We start from the raw sequence: 15,858 nt of genomic DNA, 5'->3' as shown, positions 1-15,858 counted from the left end.
CTCATGTAACCCTATTTGGCCATGCAATGTCAATTGCCACTAATCATGTTGCAGCTATGTGGTGGTGTGTTACCAAAGCCTTAAGTTACAAATCACCCTATTGGGCAATACAGTGTCAATTACCACCAATCATATTAGTCAAGTGGTGGTGTTTTATCCAAGCCTATGTTATGAATCACTCTATTGGGCAATACAGTATCAATTGCCACCAATCATATGATGGCATGCTACATACATGAACAGGTTGGGAATTGATTCAAGGGTTTGCCAGTGGAGGTTATGAGATTAAGAAACACTTTATAATTTAAGACAATGTAATATTGAAATAGAGGTAGAAACAGTCCATGGTATATAGTAACTAACTGATATAGGCCTGTAGAGTCAGAAACCATTGTAGTTTGGTAAGGAGGTAGATATCATCAGAGAAAATGTGGGGAATTTTAAAAGTTTTTCTTAGCTTATATTAATATGAGGCAATAAAGGGATGCATTGTCAGTATGTGTATGTCTGTGTACATTTTTGAAATTGTTCCAAACAGTTTTAATTATTCTTTATTGTTTTGTCTTTATTGTTAATGCTAGAATAAGGATCTTGTGAAGTATGTTTGTACAGCATATGTGATTGATCTTTGGAGGGCACAGGAGCTCTACAACAAAAGTGTACTCACAGACCATGATTGGATTTACAATGTCCATATTTGGGCATGCAAATTCCATTTTTGGGTATGCGAGTTCCATATTTGGGTGTACAAAAACTATATGTGGACATGGGTGTACAAAGGCCATACTAGTATTTGGATGTACATATTTAAATTAAACCACCAATTTTTCCAAACAGGTTTTGTTATATACTTTGTTGGATACTAAGATAACAAGAAAAACTATAACTTGCATCATACAGCAACTAAACTCAAAAAACAGAACAGAGACCATAGAATACAGTTGCTGGCAGTGCTCCACTCAATCTGCATGGCAGACTTCGACTGCTTAGAGCACCCTCAACAATTGTATTGCACTGTTTAATCATGGTAACTAATATTATAAGTACAGCATAATCCCAGGGGTTACACATGCTTGGAAAGTTTGTGTAATTTCAAACCATGCCTAGAAAGTCTGTAAAAAAAATTACTCCTTGAAATTCCTGGAAGTGAAATTTATTAAATAACCAGCCATAAGATGTAGAAAATTTCCAGTGTCTGACAAGTCAACAAATCTGTGGTTGAAATATACTGGAAACTACTCTGAAAAGTTACATTTGTTGGCTCTGAATACTACTTCAAAATGAAGACAAATAACCCAGATATATCTTGAAATTTGAAAATAATAGTTCCATGTATTTCTAAGTAAGACATTGCGTGCCAGTTGTCATCATGATATTGACAAATAACTACATGTTGTTCAAAGAAATCATATACTGATTTTCATCAAGTCTACCCATTCTGTACATGCACTGTTTATACACCCTTTGATGTAGACTGTAAAACACATAGCAGGGAGCATCCTTATCATCCCTCCACTTATGACTATAGACACGCTGTAGGATAGCTTGGGGGGAGGGGGGGGGGGGGAATCAAAGCAAAAGAATCTTTACTGTTGCCAACAGATGTCTGATATATGTAAACTTGTTACTGATATATGTTACATATTCTATGTTTGGGGCCAAATATAAATATTCACACATGTCTGAGAGCTATCTGCCCTATCTGAATTTGATAATGCACACCATGTCCAGTGTGGGTGTGAACATGCAGGATGTGTAACTGTCAATAATCTGAAAGGTGTGATATGATTGGATGCAACATTATTTTGTTGCAAAACAGTAATCACACAGTTCCCCTGTAAGTTGTTTGTGGAAAGGGGTGAGAAGATCTTTCAGTTTACCTCTGAATGGTCAGTTCTGTGTATCAAGCTCTCTAAATGCTAAACATTTCTGATGCATGTGTGTGTTTGTGTAACAAAACAGTGAAGGGAAAATTTTCCAGTTACAGCTATTATAGTATTAAAGCTCATTATAACTTATAAGGAATCAGTTAAAACATAATAATGTAAATATGCATATATACCCATTCCAGTCATTGTCTGTCATTGCAATGGAATGAACTTACACCCTCTAAGGGGAGAACCATTTGATTTTTTCTTTGAGAGGAGGAGGCTTTTGGGGGAAAAAATTTGTTGGCAGATGAAGGAAAAAAAATAATTTGATCCCGTACTGGCTTGAGAAAAAAAAAAAGTGTTTCAACAGACAAAAGTAAAAAAATATTTCTTGCAATGTGCTACAAAATTGGTAACCAAGAAAAAAAAATTGCATTGCTCCTGCATATGGAAAAAATAATTTGATGCAGGATTGACAATAGAAAAAAAAAATTGCTGTCACAGTGATGGGGGGAAAATTTGCTGCCATACCCACTTCCTTCTCCCCCGAACTCAAATGGTTCTCCCCTAATTACTGTATGAGCTAATATTAGTAGTAATAAGTACTGCTGTTCTGTTACTTGGGTTCCTAACTGCTTCTCAGATGTGAGAGCAGGTAAATGCACCCTCAAGAGCACCATTTGAACTTCACAGATCTGCTCAAGAGTCTGGCACTGATATTGTTGCATATCACACTCTTATTTATTTAAACAGTGCCTTTTCTGTGTCAATTCTGTAACATTTATTAGCCCCCGAAATATGTAAACATGTATACATTTTCATGAAATTTTCTGCTTTGAATATGTAATAATAGTAGAACCTCATAACAGTTTAGTGCCAGGTTGGGTCACGGTCTTTGCATTCGTGTGGAGTGTATGTTTTCTACTGCATTTTCTGCCAAGAACATGGCAACCACAAATACGCCACACCGGTACTTGTGCATCACAGGACTCCTGTTACAGTATCACCCACAGGACTACAAAATCTGAACCATTACATGTAAAAGTATAGATAGATAGTTATGTTGCATGTCAAGTACAAGACATACACACACCTTCCAATCTGAAATGTGCTATGATTATCACACTACACTTGTATAAATACCAAATGGCAAATTTTCTCTTCAGCATGATTCCGAAGAATTTACAGAGATTTTACTCTCTGTGACAACTATTTCAAAGTACATAATACTGTAGACTAGAAACAAGTTATTCACTGGGAATATCAAACAGAGAATTATGTAAGGTGAAACTTCAACCAAGGGCAATATTATGTTAGACATGTTTCTAACTTGAATTTATGAAAGTGGTGTTATTTGTCAGACCAATGATCAATGTTCAGTGTGTCCTGAGTTTTTAACAACTTATGATTTCATGATGTGGTGCCAGATACTACAAATTTCTCTGGCACCTATGTAGGTGTAAGTTTGGTGTGACGGGAAGATTTTGTATGCTAGTTAACTATTAAAACATGTACATTGCAGTGTTAAGTAGCAGTGTCTAGCCGAGAGGGGGGAGGGGGGTATGTATGGTGAACCTGGGTAAGGGTGTGCCTAGGCTTGAAAGATCAATCAATCAATCAATCAATCAATCAATCAATTAATCAGTCAACCAAGTCATTTATAAAGCGCCAGTATCCAATACTAAGTAAAGTTCAGAGGTGCTGTACAATTACATCGTGAAAGCTCTGCTGAAAAGAGCAAGCTGCAGGCTTTTGATGTATTTCCAGTGAAAGATTCATTATTATGGCCACTCCACTAAAAACTGTCATTTATAATGGTATGAGTGTAGAACCAATGATAAACCATTTAATCTTCCCTGTGTGACAAACCACACACCCTACTGTAGACCTATATCATATTCCATTGTGGACCCATGTATTTTTTGGTAGAGCCCATCTGGCTAGAGCGACTGCCATTAGTAGTTGAACAGTCAAAGTTTAGACTTTCACACTAGTATATTTTCCCTAATTTTATTTCAGCTCAGGATTTATTTTCTATTTTTCTCCATAAAAGTAAATGTATTAAATGACTTATTTAATGAAGCGTTCTCATTTTGAGTTTATAGTAATGGAGTTTACATTCACAGAACTGTTTTCATGTTGGCATAAATATTCCATGCAAGGTGTAGCAATTAACTGAACTTGTAAATTTTTAAGGACCAGAAAGCATCATTGATGAAAACAAAAAGTTAGAGTTGTCCAGTTCATGATAGTGTATTCCTGTTAGTTTACATAATAAGATAGGCTAAAAGAACATATGGGGGAAAATGTTTAGCAGAGCATCTACAACCCGTAACACCCAAATAAGACATTTTCTGTATGCACCACAATTGTTTATAGCATCCATATCAAGTGTAAAAGTACACTGTTTCATTTGCTAATTGATCACATTAGAAAGGCCACATGCTAGGCTTGTAAATGAACCAATTGAAACAGTATACTTTTACACTTGATATGAATGCTATGAGTGAGTGTAGCACATAGAGAAACTGGTTTACTTCAGTGTTATCCATTGTAAAGATCTTTTGCTCTACTAACATTTCCTATTTTTAGGTTTATAAACACCATTATGAATCCCATATGGTCTTGAGTTATTAGCAATTTGATCAGTGGAGCCATACAATCATTCTTTACTTCAGAACTAACTTTTTTTCTATATCTCTGTCAGACAACTGTTTTTCTATACCCAAATTTTGATCCAAATCTGACATTGGCTTTCAATTCTTATATACTGCCGAGGTGTGGATTTGGTGGCCAAGGTTGTTGGTGAACAAGTGTACAGTGTTTGGGGAGAGCCATCCTGAGGGGTGAGACTAAATTTTGATATACCATTCAACAGAATTTGGTGTAAACAAGAGTTTTTGCTTTTTATATGTCAGTACATCTGGTTATCTTTCCTAAGCTAAATAACTACCACATCTAGACTACCCCACACCCTGATCACATCTCCCTAGTCTGACCAAAGGGCAGAGTGCACATACTAGTATTTAAGTCTGAGCAAACTCTGCAATATCTGGACTTCAGTGGTTTATCTTTTTGTATCTGACAAGTCATTCTATTGATCAAAATATTATCTTTCAACTTATTTTTGAAAAATGAAATGTTTCATATCTATGATTTGTGTACATTAACAGTATGCTGTTTTTTTGTAATTTTGGACAGAGTAATGGCAGCAAATAATTGAATAACAGTGGTACACATCTTTAAGGTGTGTGGTGTAATAGAATTACACAAAGCAATTGTTTGTACAGTTTATTACCATGCCCTGTACTGTCATTGGTGATATATTATTAGTTATTTTATATTATGATAACAATTTTGCAAAAAATATTACCAAGAATCACATATAAGCAGCTGTCACAAAATATGCATGAATAATATGTCTCTGCAATTGGCATTTCCATGTACAAAACAATAAAAATCAGAGAAATAGAATTGTGTCTGTGCTTGTATGTGTATGTATATGTATATGTATATGTATATGTATATGTATATGTATATGTATATGTATATGTGCATTTTTAGCTCCGCTGTCAGCGAAAGCTGAAAGCGTAGCTTTAGGTATAGGTGGGTATTGAGGTATAGAGAGTAGAGTGAATCATAGGTGTCCGTCAAACTTTTATATTTTTACTATCTACTCCGGAAGTGACAGTCGGAATTCTTCGATATTTGGTGTGCATGTTCCCTGGGGGGAGGCTATTCAGATTTGTTCATGCCAAGTTGATCTGTGCCATTTTCAATTTTTTATGATTTTTTTTCATAAAATGTCATTTTCATCAACTCCTTGAAAACCTCTTATTAGATTGCTTTGATATCTGGCGTGTTGATGCGCAGGGGGTAGCTTACTCAGATTTGTTAATTTCAAGTCAGCACATCCTCATTTTTATTTTTTATGATTTTTTTTTTGTAATTTGAAAAAAAAATGAATATGTTAATGAGCATAATGACCGACGCCATATTGGAAATCAGTCGACGAGACTTTAAGTAAACTGCCACTTTTCAAAAGACACTATTGACGTCAAACAAGCAATGTAATATGTGCTATAGTCATAATTCTACGCATTGGGCGCCCAAATGACAAGCGTTTGTTCGAAACAGGGTTGTAAACTCCAAATCAGTCCGCAACATCCTCATTTGCATACTCTATCCTGATTCGACCAGAAGCTGAAGGTGACCTCATTTGACCGAGCGATTTTCCACAGCAAGTATCTTGAGTATCAACACAGGACGTTCTTGGTACTCACTAAAATCACACTTCAGACCCACTATAAAAGTGTGATGTTTTCAGATAACATGTAACTTGTGGTTAATTCTATATTGTCGTGCAATTTGGAATGACAGTGAACCAGAATTCAGACAACTTGCGTAAGGAAGGGCATGGCAGACATGCGGTTGAAGTTATGGCCGACAGTTCACATGTAAAGTTAAACGACATGAACGTGTCTTGCCTTTCCAAAATGCAAATATTTGGCAAGTAAAAATAATTAAAATAATTACAACTTTAATTTGGCTTCAGACTTTGCATTATGTTTTGCGTATCTTTCCCCGTTTTACATGTAAATCCGAAAAGGTTCTCTCTCATCATGTCATCAGTGTCAGTGATCATACCGCGCGGGGCTGCTTTGAGTACGAGCGAAGTGAGGCATGTTGAGGTATTTTGTTGAGAATTATAAATATTGCGAAATGTCAAGTACAAGGTTTAAATACAATGGAATGATGAAAAAAATGGCAGAGTCTGCTGACAGGCGCCGGTCACAAGAAACACTGTGAATTAAAATATCAGACGATGTATGTATTAATCGCCGACAATCCACCCGTATGCACGAGGGACTAACCCGGAAGCAAGTCGTTGTCAGCCATACGTTACAGTGGTAACATCGTCCGAGAAATCGCTGCGTTCAGAGTGTCATTATTCACAGAATTGTTGTTTTCGAGTGAAAACCCGTCTTGAATTGTATAACTCTAACAAATGAAGACATGTCAAGTTATATTTTGAAAGTTGTATCGCTAGTTTGAGACGATTTTCTCACGTACTATAGTACTGTCGAGGCTTACTTGGAAGTAGTAGGACCTTACTCCAGTTCATCGGGAAGTTTAGCCAGTCCGATAATTCTATTTCTGGTTTAGTTTACAACACTTTTGATCAATCACGCAGATTTTGTTGTTGTGATGAAAAGAAATAAAAAAAGAGATCATTTCAACCATTTCGTTGTGTTTTCTTTGTGAAAGGTAACCGAACATGAACGAGTGTTACCACTGTAACGTATGGCTGAGAATGACTCTCTTCCGGGTACTTGAGATTGTCGCCGTACGGAAACTAAGATGGTGATTAATACATTTCTTCCCTATATATATCTACCACAACTAGTACAAGTTGAATGTTGTTGACTTTGTAAATTTGTTAGAAAATTGAAATTCAAATTGCCTCAAAATTATTTTAGATCCCTAGTTTATTTCATTCATCATTAAAATTTTCCAGGGTTACAGCTGTAAGACACTGGAATTATTTATAGCCAACCTCAAAATCCTCTTTTTTTCTTTTTCTTGTGTGCATTTCCCAGTCATTTTTTTCTGAGATTTTGTGCAATTTTTCATAACAGTAGATTTTTGTTATAAAATGGTGACTATGGTATAAAAGTACAATACATTACCAACTTCTGTGTAAAATGTGTTTTATAGTGAGACATCATATGAAACCACTAACCACTTTATTGCATCGCTAAAACAAAACTGCATAGTGAAGACCTGAACCACTTCTACATGTCACCAAAATAAAAAATTAAATTTAAAAAAAAACAGCGGAGCTATTCTGACCGATAGGTCGCTTGTTGTTTTTGTTTTTGTATGTCAGTGTGATTTTGGATAGTGACAGGTAAAGATAAAGCAAACTTGTACCCACAGTTTTGGCGAAAAGGTCGACTTTTTTGCTTTTCTAACACAAACAAAATAACACTGCAAAATCAACACTGAGGGCACTCTCCAACATCAATACAGTCAATATGGTGTGAGCAGTTCTATGAAACATGAGGCAAAATGAAAAAAAAAATGTCGGATTCTGACATCAGAAAATAGGGTAGGTAGGTCAGAATTTTATTTTTACTGTAGATTTTTTTAAATTACTTCAACCCCAAGATAAGAGTTGGTCACATTACTTCGTGAGCGTTTGATGAGGTATAAAAAAGGTAAAAATGAAGACAAAGTGACCATAGTTGCAATATTCTTTTAAAAAACTATTTTCTTGTTGTATAACTTCCATTCATGTTCCATAGACCTATTTTCTTTCTGTAAAACGTACATTTTTGTTGTTCAAATCCAAGTTTGCCTTGGTCAAATCTACGTTCTTTTTACTAAAACACATGTTTTCCAATACTCGTATTAAAATACATATTATTTCATATTATGACCATCCTTGAATAGAATATTAGCTCCTTGAATATTGTATTACTTAGCTCACAAGTGACTGTGATTTGGCCTTCATGTATTCAACCAGGGGTGTACATGTATAAACAGTTTAAAAACTATGCAAACTATTGTTAACGCGTTCAGATTCGGAAGGGGTTGAAGCCCTCAACGGCAATAGTCTGGATGACTAAATTTGGATGATGATGATGATGATGATGATGATGGTGATGTACTGCCATCTACAGTTGACCTTATATTTAGGCTGGGGCAAAACGTTCACTTTTGAGCCAATAACTTTTGCATGCATGCGCATCGAGGTGGCGCGCGTAACCGAGACGAGTGTTGACAACACAACGTGTGGGACGTGTGGGGTTTTTTTTCTGAGCTCTGCTGACCTCCACGACTAACCTTTTTTATCCGGTATTTTGCGTTACCTGTTTCCCGAATTGTACTGAACCTGTTGCCAGTATTATATTTTGCTGGTGCTTTTCGTTTGCAGTTCTTTTTGTGTTGTACTGGGCTGTGCTGTGCAGTGCTGTTTGTTTGTAACCAGCCAAAAACGAGAACACGCGTTTTCTGAAGAAGAACTTCCGACTAGTCTGTGTATCGTGTGCTTCTTTTCTACTGGTTTTGAAAGGTGCGTTCTATTCTGCTCAACTCAAGAATACGTCCCCATATTCCAGTGAAGACATTCTTGTTTGTGTGCAGGTCGTTTTTCTTCTTCTTGTCGTTCTCTGTTTTTATTGCCTACGGCGGCATTAAAAACCGTATCGACCTGTCTGTATTTTCCACCACGCCTAGCCAGACTTAGTCTTGCTGCTAGACGTTCGGGCTTTCTTTCGATGCTATAACAATAAGCGAACGAAGTTCGCATGTGAGGGCTTGCCCGAACAGTCTAGCGAATATCTTTTCAGACCGGACATTCCATTGAGATTACGATAAGCGGTGGGTTTGGCCATATATGCATATATATACTTTAATATCTTCAATCTCTGCATGCAGGTGTTGACAAACACATTTATGTCATTACTATGTCTTATCAGTTTATGGTAATTGTGTTTGATGAGTGTGTAGACGTTGTCATTCACACATTTTAGTTAACGCATTGGTGGTTATTTTTACAAGCCCCTCCTTAAGATGAATATGCATGAAAATTTAGCTATTGTCCTCTGTTTGTGCTTGTCGCTAATACGGTTCTCTGATTGGCAGTTATTTATATCCTGATGACATTCGCTAGACCTAGGATGTTCCATCCTCGATAGCGTTGTTCGGCTGTGTGTCGTATTTTATCGGAAGAACATCTGAGGGCTAGCTGATAGACTAAGGGACCGGACAGAATTTACGGCAGAGGGGGGGCCTGGGGAGAAATTGGGGGGGCCATGAAAAAAATGGGAGGCTTGAAGGGGGGGCCATGAAAATTCTCATGGTTTGAAAGGGGGGGCCGCGAAATATTTTGTCATTGAAAAAATTTAATATGTTAGAAAATTTAGCATTGCATGAGATAGCACTTGATATCGCCTTTAATATTGAATGTCTACACTTTCATTTATGTATTAAAATGGAAGTGTGTACGTTTGTATTTAGTGACGCATAAACACACTACTCAAGATTAATTTGATACACCCTTAATTACTCTTATATACTCCAAGTTGTTCACACACACACACACACACACACACATATGTATACATACATACATACATACATACATACATACATACATACATACATACATACATACATACATACATACATTTTAGCACTGTGGAAACAGGTTCAGTGTGTAATTACCATCAAGGATACATTACAGGTCCTAATATATATATATACGGTAATATTCTAGCATAGTTCCTGTAATTTATGTGTTTAAAAAGTGACCTTTTGGTGAAAAATGTAAATACAAAAACGTCTGGCCAGATTAATTTAGATAGGTGTTTTATTTCTTTCCTTGACACTATTCTTGAGTTTCACTCTCAGACTCACTAGAGTCTGAAGATATGAGGCAAGACTTGTCTTTCTTTCTATCTAAAACCAGTGAAATTAAACTATTTCCCTCCTCAGCATCATCAAATGCATCTATCTGTACTAAATATTGTAAAGCATTTAGATGTCTGCGTGGTGTTAAGTGTTTTTTCATCAGTGACATGAAGTCACAAATGTCTTACATTTACAGGTGTATTGGTAATGCATTTGGTGTAGGAAACTGAAAGCTGCATAAAATCCTTAGTTTGCTAGCACTTCATGACATCACAAATGTCTGACATTAGATAGTTATTGTGTTATGAGTATAAATAGATATTTGAATACACTATGTAGGTGATGTGATGTTCTTTATACTCCCCACAAATGTCCCCACTACAGTTTTTCACAAATCACGCATGTGAATGTGTGTTTAACTCTGTGTCTGTGTTTCTGTGTATGTATCAGTGAATGACAGTTAAAACCACCACATCAAATGCCTTGGTATTTATTAGTGATGACTACTTATGGTGTCTAGTTGGGAAATACACAAGATTATACCACATGTGTATGATTACATGTATGGTCAAAATGTTTTATTTTGTTTTGTTTTCTAAAAAACTTCCTCTACAACTACTAAGTTGTTTGGGCTGAAATAGTAACATAATAGTAGTACCAAAAGAAATATTACAGTTGTGCTACAGTAACAAAAAAAATTGTACTCTTTTTAGTTATTGTAGGGGGCAGGATATTGTGCACTTTTTTCTTTTCTTTTTTTTTTTGGGGGGGGGGCCATGAAATTTTTATACTTTTGAAAGGGGGGGCTGTGAAATTTTGGTCACAGTGGATGGGGGGGCCAGGAAAAAAAACAAGTCAGAGATAATTTCTCCCCAGGCCCCCCCCCTGCCGTAAATTCTGTCCGGTCCCTAAGCCAGACTCCACTGTACCAACTTACCTTGTCAAACGTCTTGCTCTTGATCTCGGTTAGTCGAGTCCTGCTTGCGTACGGAGTATGAGTAAGTCATCCCTTCCTTCTCGAAACGCGTCCACCATCGTCTGCAAGCAGGACCAGCCCTTGGACGCGAGTGACTTTAGTCACTACGGTTCGTACTGCTGCTACTTCTATATCGAAAATACAGTGTGCCACAGCATTTTAACTCTTTTCAATCTGGTTTGGTGTGTTGTTTGTCCAATTCTTTTTCGCTGTATGTTGCTCGTAGTTTTTATCCATTATCCATTTTCTTTAATTTCAACATTTCGAACACTATTTATTACTGACAACACTCTACAAACTCTGTATTGTGCCATTAATTTCAAACAACTTAAACACTCATCAGACAAGATTATTTCAGACAACTGTGTTAAACTTCTCAATAATAGACAAGATATTACACTTAACGCACTCTGCAAACACTATATGGTACCATTAATTTCAAACAACTGTTAATCTTCTCGTCAGACAAGATATTACAGCATTCTACAAACTGGAATTTCAAACAACTTTTCCTCATTAGACAAGATATTGCTGTGTTCTACACATAATTGCAAAGAACTGTGTTAATCTTCTCAGACGATATTTTACAGCATTCTACAAGCTGTAATTTCAAACAACTGTTAATCTCAGACAAGATATTGCAGCATTTTACAAACTGCATTTTTCAGAGATCTGTGTTAATCTTCTCAGACAAGATATTACAGCATTCTACAAACTTTTCAAACAGGTGTTAATCTTCTCATCAGACTAAACTGTTAAACTTCTCGTTAGACAAGATATTACAGCTTTCTACAAACACTATATGGTACCATTAATTTCAAAGTACTGTTAATCTTCTCGTCGATCAGACAAGATATTACAGCATTCTACAAACTGTAATTTCAAACAACTTTTCCTCTTGTTAGACAAGATGTTGCTCTGTTCTACAAACTGTAATTTCAAACAACTGTGTTAATCTTCTCAGACAAGATATTTTACAGCATTCTACAAACTGCAGTTTCAGAGGTCTGTGTTAATCTCAGACAAGATATTACAGCATTCTACAAACTTTTCAAACAGGAATCTTCTCATCAGACTAAACTGTTAAGCTCTCATTAGTCAAGATATTACAGCATTCTACAAACTCCAATTTCAGACAACTTTGTTAATCTCGTCAGTCAAGATATTACAGCATTCTACAAACTGTAATTTCAAACAACTTTTTTTTCCTGTTAGACAAGATATTGCTGTGTTCTACAAACTCTGTAATTTCAAACAACTGTGTTAATCAAGGACAAGATATTACAGCATTCTACAAACTTTTCAAACAGGTGTTAATCTTCTCATCAGACTAAACTGTTAAGCTCTCATTAGACAAGATATTACTGCATTCTACAAACTGCAGTTTCAGAGGTCTGTGTTAATCTTCTCGTCAGACAACATATTACAGCATTCTAAACACTGTCGTACCATAATTACAAACAACTGTGTAAATCTTCTCAAAAGTCAATGATATTACAGCATTTACAAACACTATATAGTACCATTAATTTCGAATAACTTGATCTTGTTGCCAGACAATATATTAAAGCATTCTACAAACTCTAATTTCAGACAACTGTGTTAATCTTCCCATCCAACAAGATGTTACAGCATTCGACAAACTCTGTAATTTCAGACAACTTTGTTAATTTCGTCAGACAACATTCTACAAGCTGTAATGTTGTACCATTAATTACAAACAACTGTGTTAATCTTCTCGATAGTCAAAGATATTACAGCATTCTACAAACATATCCTACCATTAATTACAAACAACTGCTAATCTTCTCTACAAACTGCAATTTCAGAGATCTGTGTTAATCTTCTCACTACACACTCTACAAACACTATATAGTACCATTAAATAAAACAACTGTTAATCTTCTCGTCACTGAGACAAGATATTGCTGCATTCTACAAGCTCTAATTTCAAACAACTGTTAATCTTCTCAGACAAGATATTACAGCATTCTACAAACACTTCATAGTACCATTAATTTCAAATAACTTAATCCTCTTGTCAGACAAGATATTACAGCAGTCAACAAACTCTGTAATTGCAAACAACTGTGTTATTCTTCTCGTCAGACAAGATATTAGAGAATTCTACAAACTAATTTCAGACAGCTGTGTTACTCTTCTTGTCAGACAAGGTATTACAGCATTCTACAATCTGTAATTTCAGACAACTGTGTTAACCTCAGACAAGGTATTACAGCACTCTACAACCTCTGTAATTTCAAACAACTGTTTACCTTGTTAGACAGGATATTACAGCATTCTACAACCTCAGTAATTTCAAACAACTGTTTACCTTGTTAGACAGGATATTACAGCATTCTACAACCTCTGTAATTTCAAACAACTGTGTTTACCTCGGTAGACAAGGTATTACAGCATTCTACAACCTCTGTAATTTCAAACAACTGTGTTTACCTCAGACAAGGTATTACAGCACTCTACAAACTGTAATTTCAAAATGAGAATCTAAGTTTCATACAGTGCTTCCAGTATTTTTTCTAAACTGTATATTTTGTGTTGTAGAAGCTCTTTGGGCCTGTGACCTCTATTGCAAATAAACTATCTATATATACTATATACATAATTTTTTAAATAACTGTTAATCTTGTTGGACAAGGTATTACATTACAGTATATGAGTATTCTACAAACTGTGATTTCAAACAACTGTTAATCTTCTCGTCAGACAAGATATTGCACCATTCTGCAAACTCTGTAATTTCAGAGAACTGTGTTACTAGTAATCTTCTTGTCAGACAAGATATTACAGCATTCTATAAAATTCTGTATGGTACCATTAATTTGAAACTACTGTGTTAATCTTCTCACCAGACAAGATATTGCACCATTCTACAAACTCTATTATACCATTAATTTCAACAACTGTGAATCTTCTCGTCAGACAAGATATTGCTATGTTCTACAAATTGTGTAATTTCAAACAACTGTGTTAATCATCTCAGACGAGATATTACAGCATTCTACAAACACTATATAGTACCATTAATTTCAAACAACTATATTAATCTTGTCGTCAGATAAGATATTGTTGCATGCTACAAACTCTTCAAATGTGTTAATCTTCTCGTCAGACAAAATATTACAGCATTCCACAAACTGTAATTTCAAACAACTGTGCTAATCTCATCAGACAAGATATAACAGCATTCTACAATATGTTGATCTCATCAGACAAGATATTGCTGTATTCTACAAACTCTAATTTCAGACAACTGTGTTAGTTTTCTCGTCAGACAAGATATTGCAGCATTCTACAAACTGTAATTTCAAACAACTGTGTTAATCTTGTCAGACAATCTTCTGGTCATGTTGCTAGACATATTTGCACACATTTCTTGAATGGTCGAATCTCTGACATTATCTTTGTGATATACATCATCATGTGGCTGTTGCTATGGGTGTGGTTTTGTTGCTAGGTATATTTGCAAACATATTTTGAATGATTATTCATTTGTCTTAATCCCTGGTGTCTGCAATATATGCAATTATTTGGCTGTTGCCATGGGCGTGGTCTTGTTGCTGGTCATATGTGCATACACTTTTTGAATGTTCACTTGTCTAAGAGTTATTTTTGTGAAAGACAATCCCATTTGGCTGTTGCTATGGGTGTGGTCATGGTTGCTAGGGATATTTGCATACATTTTTTGAATGTTTACTCACCTGCCTACCAGATAATGTGCTTTTACCACTGGCATTTGGTTGTTGCTAAGGTCATGGTTGCTGGGGCCAATTGTGTCATAATGTTTTGAAGGAAATCTGCAGAATAACACTTCTAGAAACAACTCACCAAGTTTCAGTCTTACTAACCAAGTACTATTTGAAATACAAGTTTTGACTAAAATTAACATTTTTTGACCTAATTTGCATATCACTGATGAGATCATTATATGCTTAATATTTCTTAATCTATATATCCCCAGATGCATCCCCATTAAATTTCAGCCCAATCTGCCCTGTAGTTTTGGAGTGAAAGATTTTCGACCAAAACGACACATTTTAACCCTAATTTGCATATTACTGGTGGAATCATCATGTTATGAACAAATCTTAATTTACACACCCCAAAGAATGTTCCCACCACATTTCAGACCTATCTGCCCAGTAGTTTTGGATTTTATGTTTTTTGATCAAAAAATGACATTTTTGACCCAAATCACATACCTGTAATGTGATCATTTTGCTTTGAACAATTTCCCAACTAGACACCAAAAGTAATGTCCCCTCGAAATACCAAGACAATCGGTCTGGCAGTTTTTGAGTTTAAGTCGTCCACACACACACACACACACAGATACCACACCATGCCTATAGCACTACTGAACCTTATTAGTTCAGTTGTGCTAAAAAGAGGAAAGGGAGAGAGCGAGAATGAGAGTGTGAGAGAGAAAGAGCGAGAGAGCTAAAGACACAGACAAAGGGAAACAGTAGAAACACCCATCTATCCACAAAGTCAATATTGTGATGAAACTACACACATGAATATATAAGAAGAAAGGTACAAGAAATCTAGTCAACAATCTTGTGGCAATGT

Source organism: Glandiceps talaboti, chromosome 12 (genome assembly GCF_964340395.1).
Source record: "Glandiceps talaboti chromosome 12, keGlaTala1.1, whole genome shotgun sequence".
Lineage (NCBI taxonomy): Eukaryota > Metazoa > Hemichordata > Enteropneusta > Spengelidae > Glandiceps > Glandiceps talaboti.
This window is presented reverse-complemented; position numbering follows the sequence as displayed.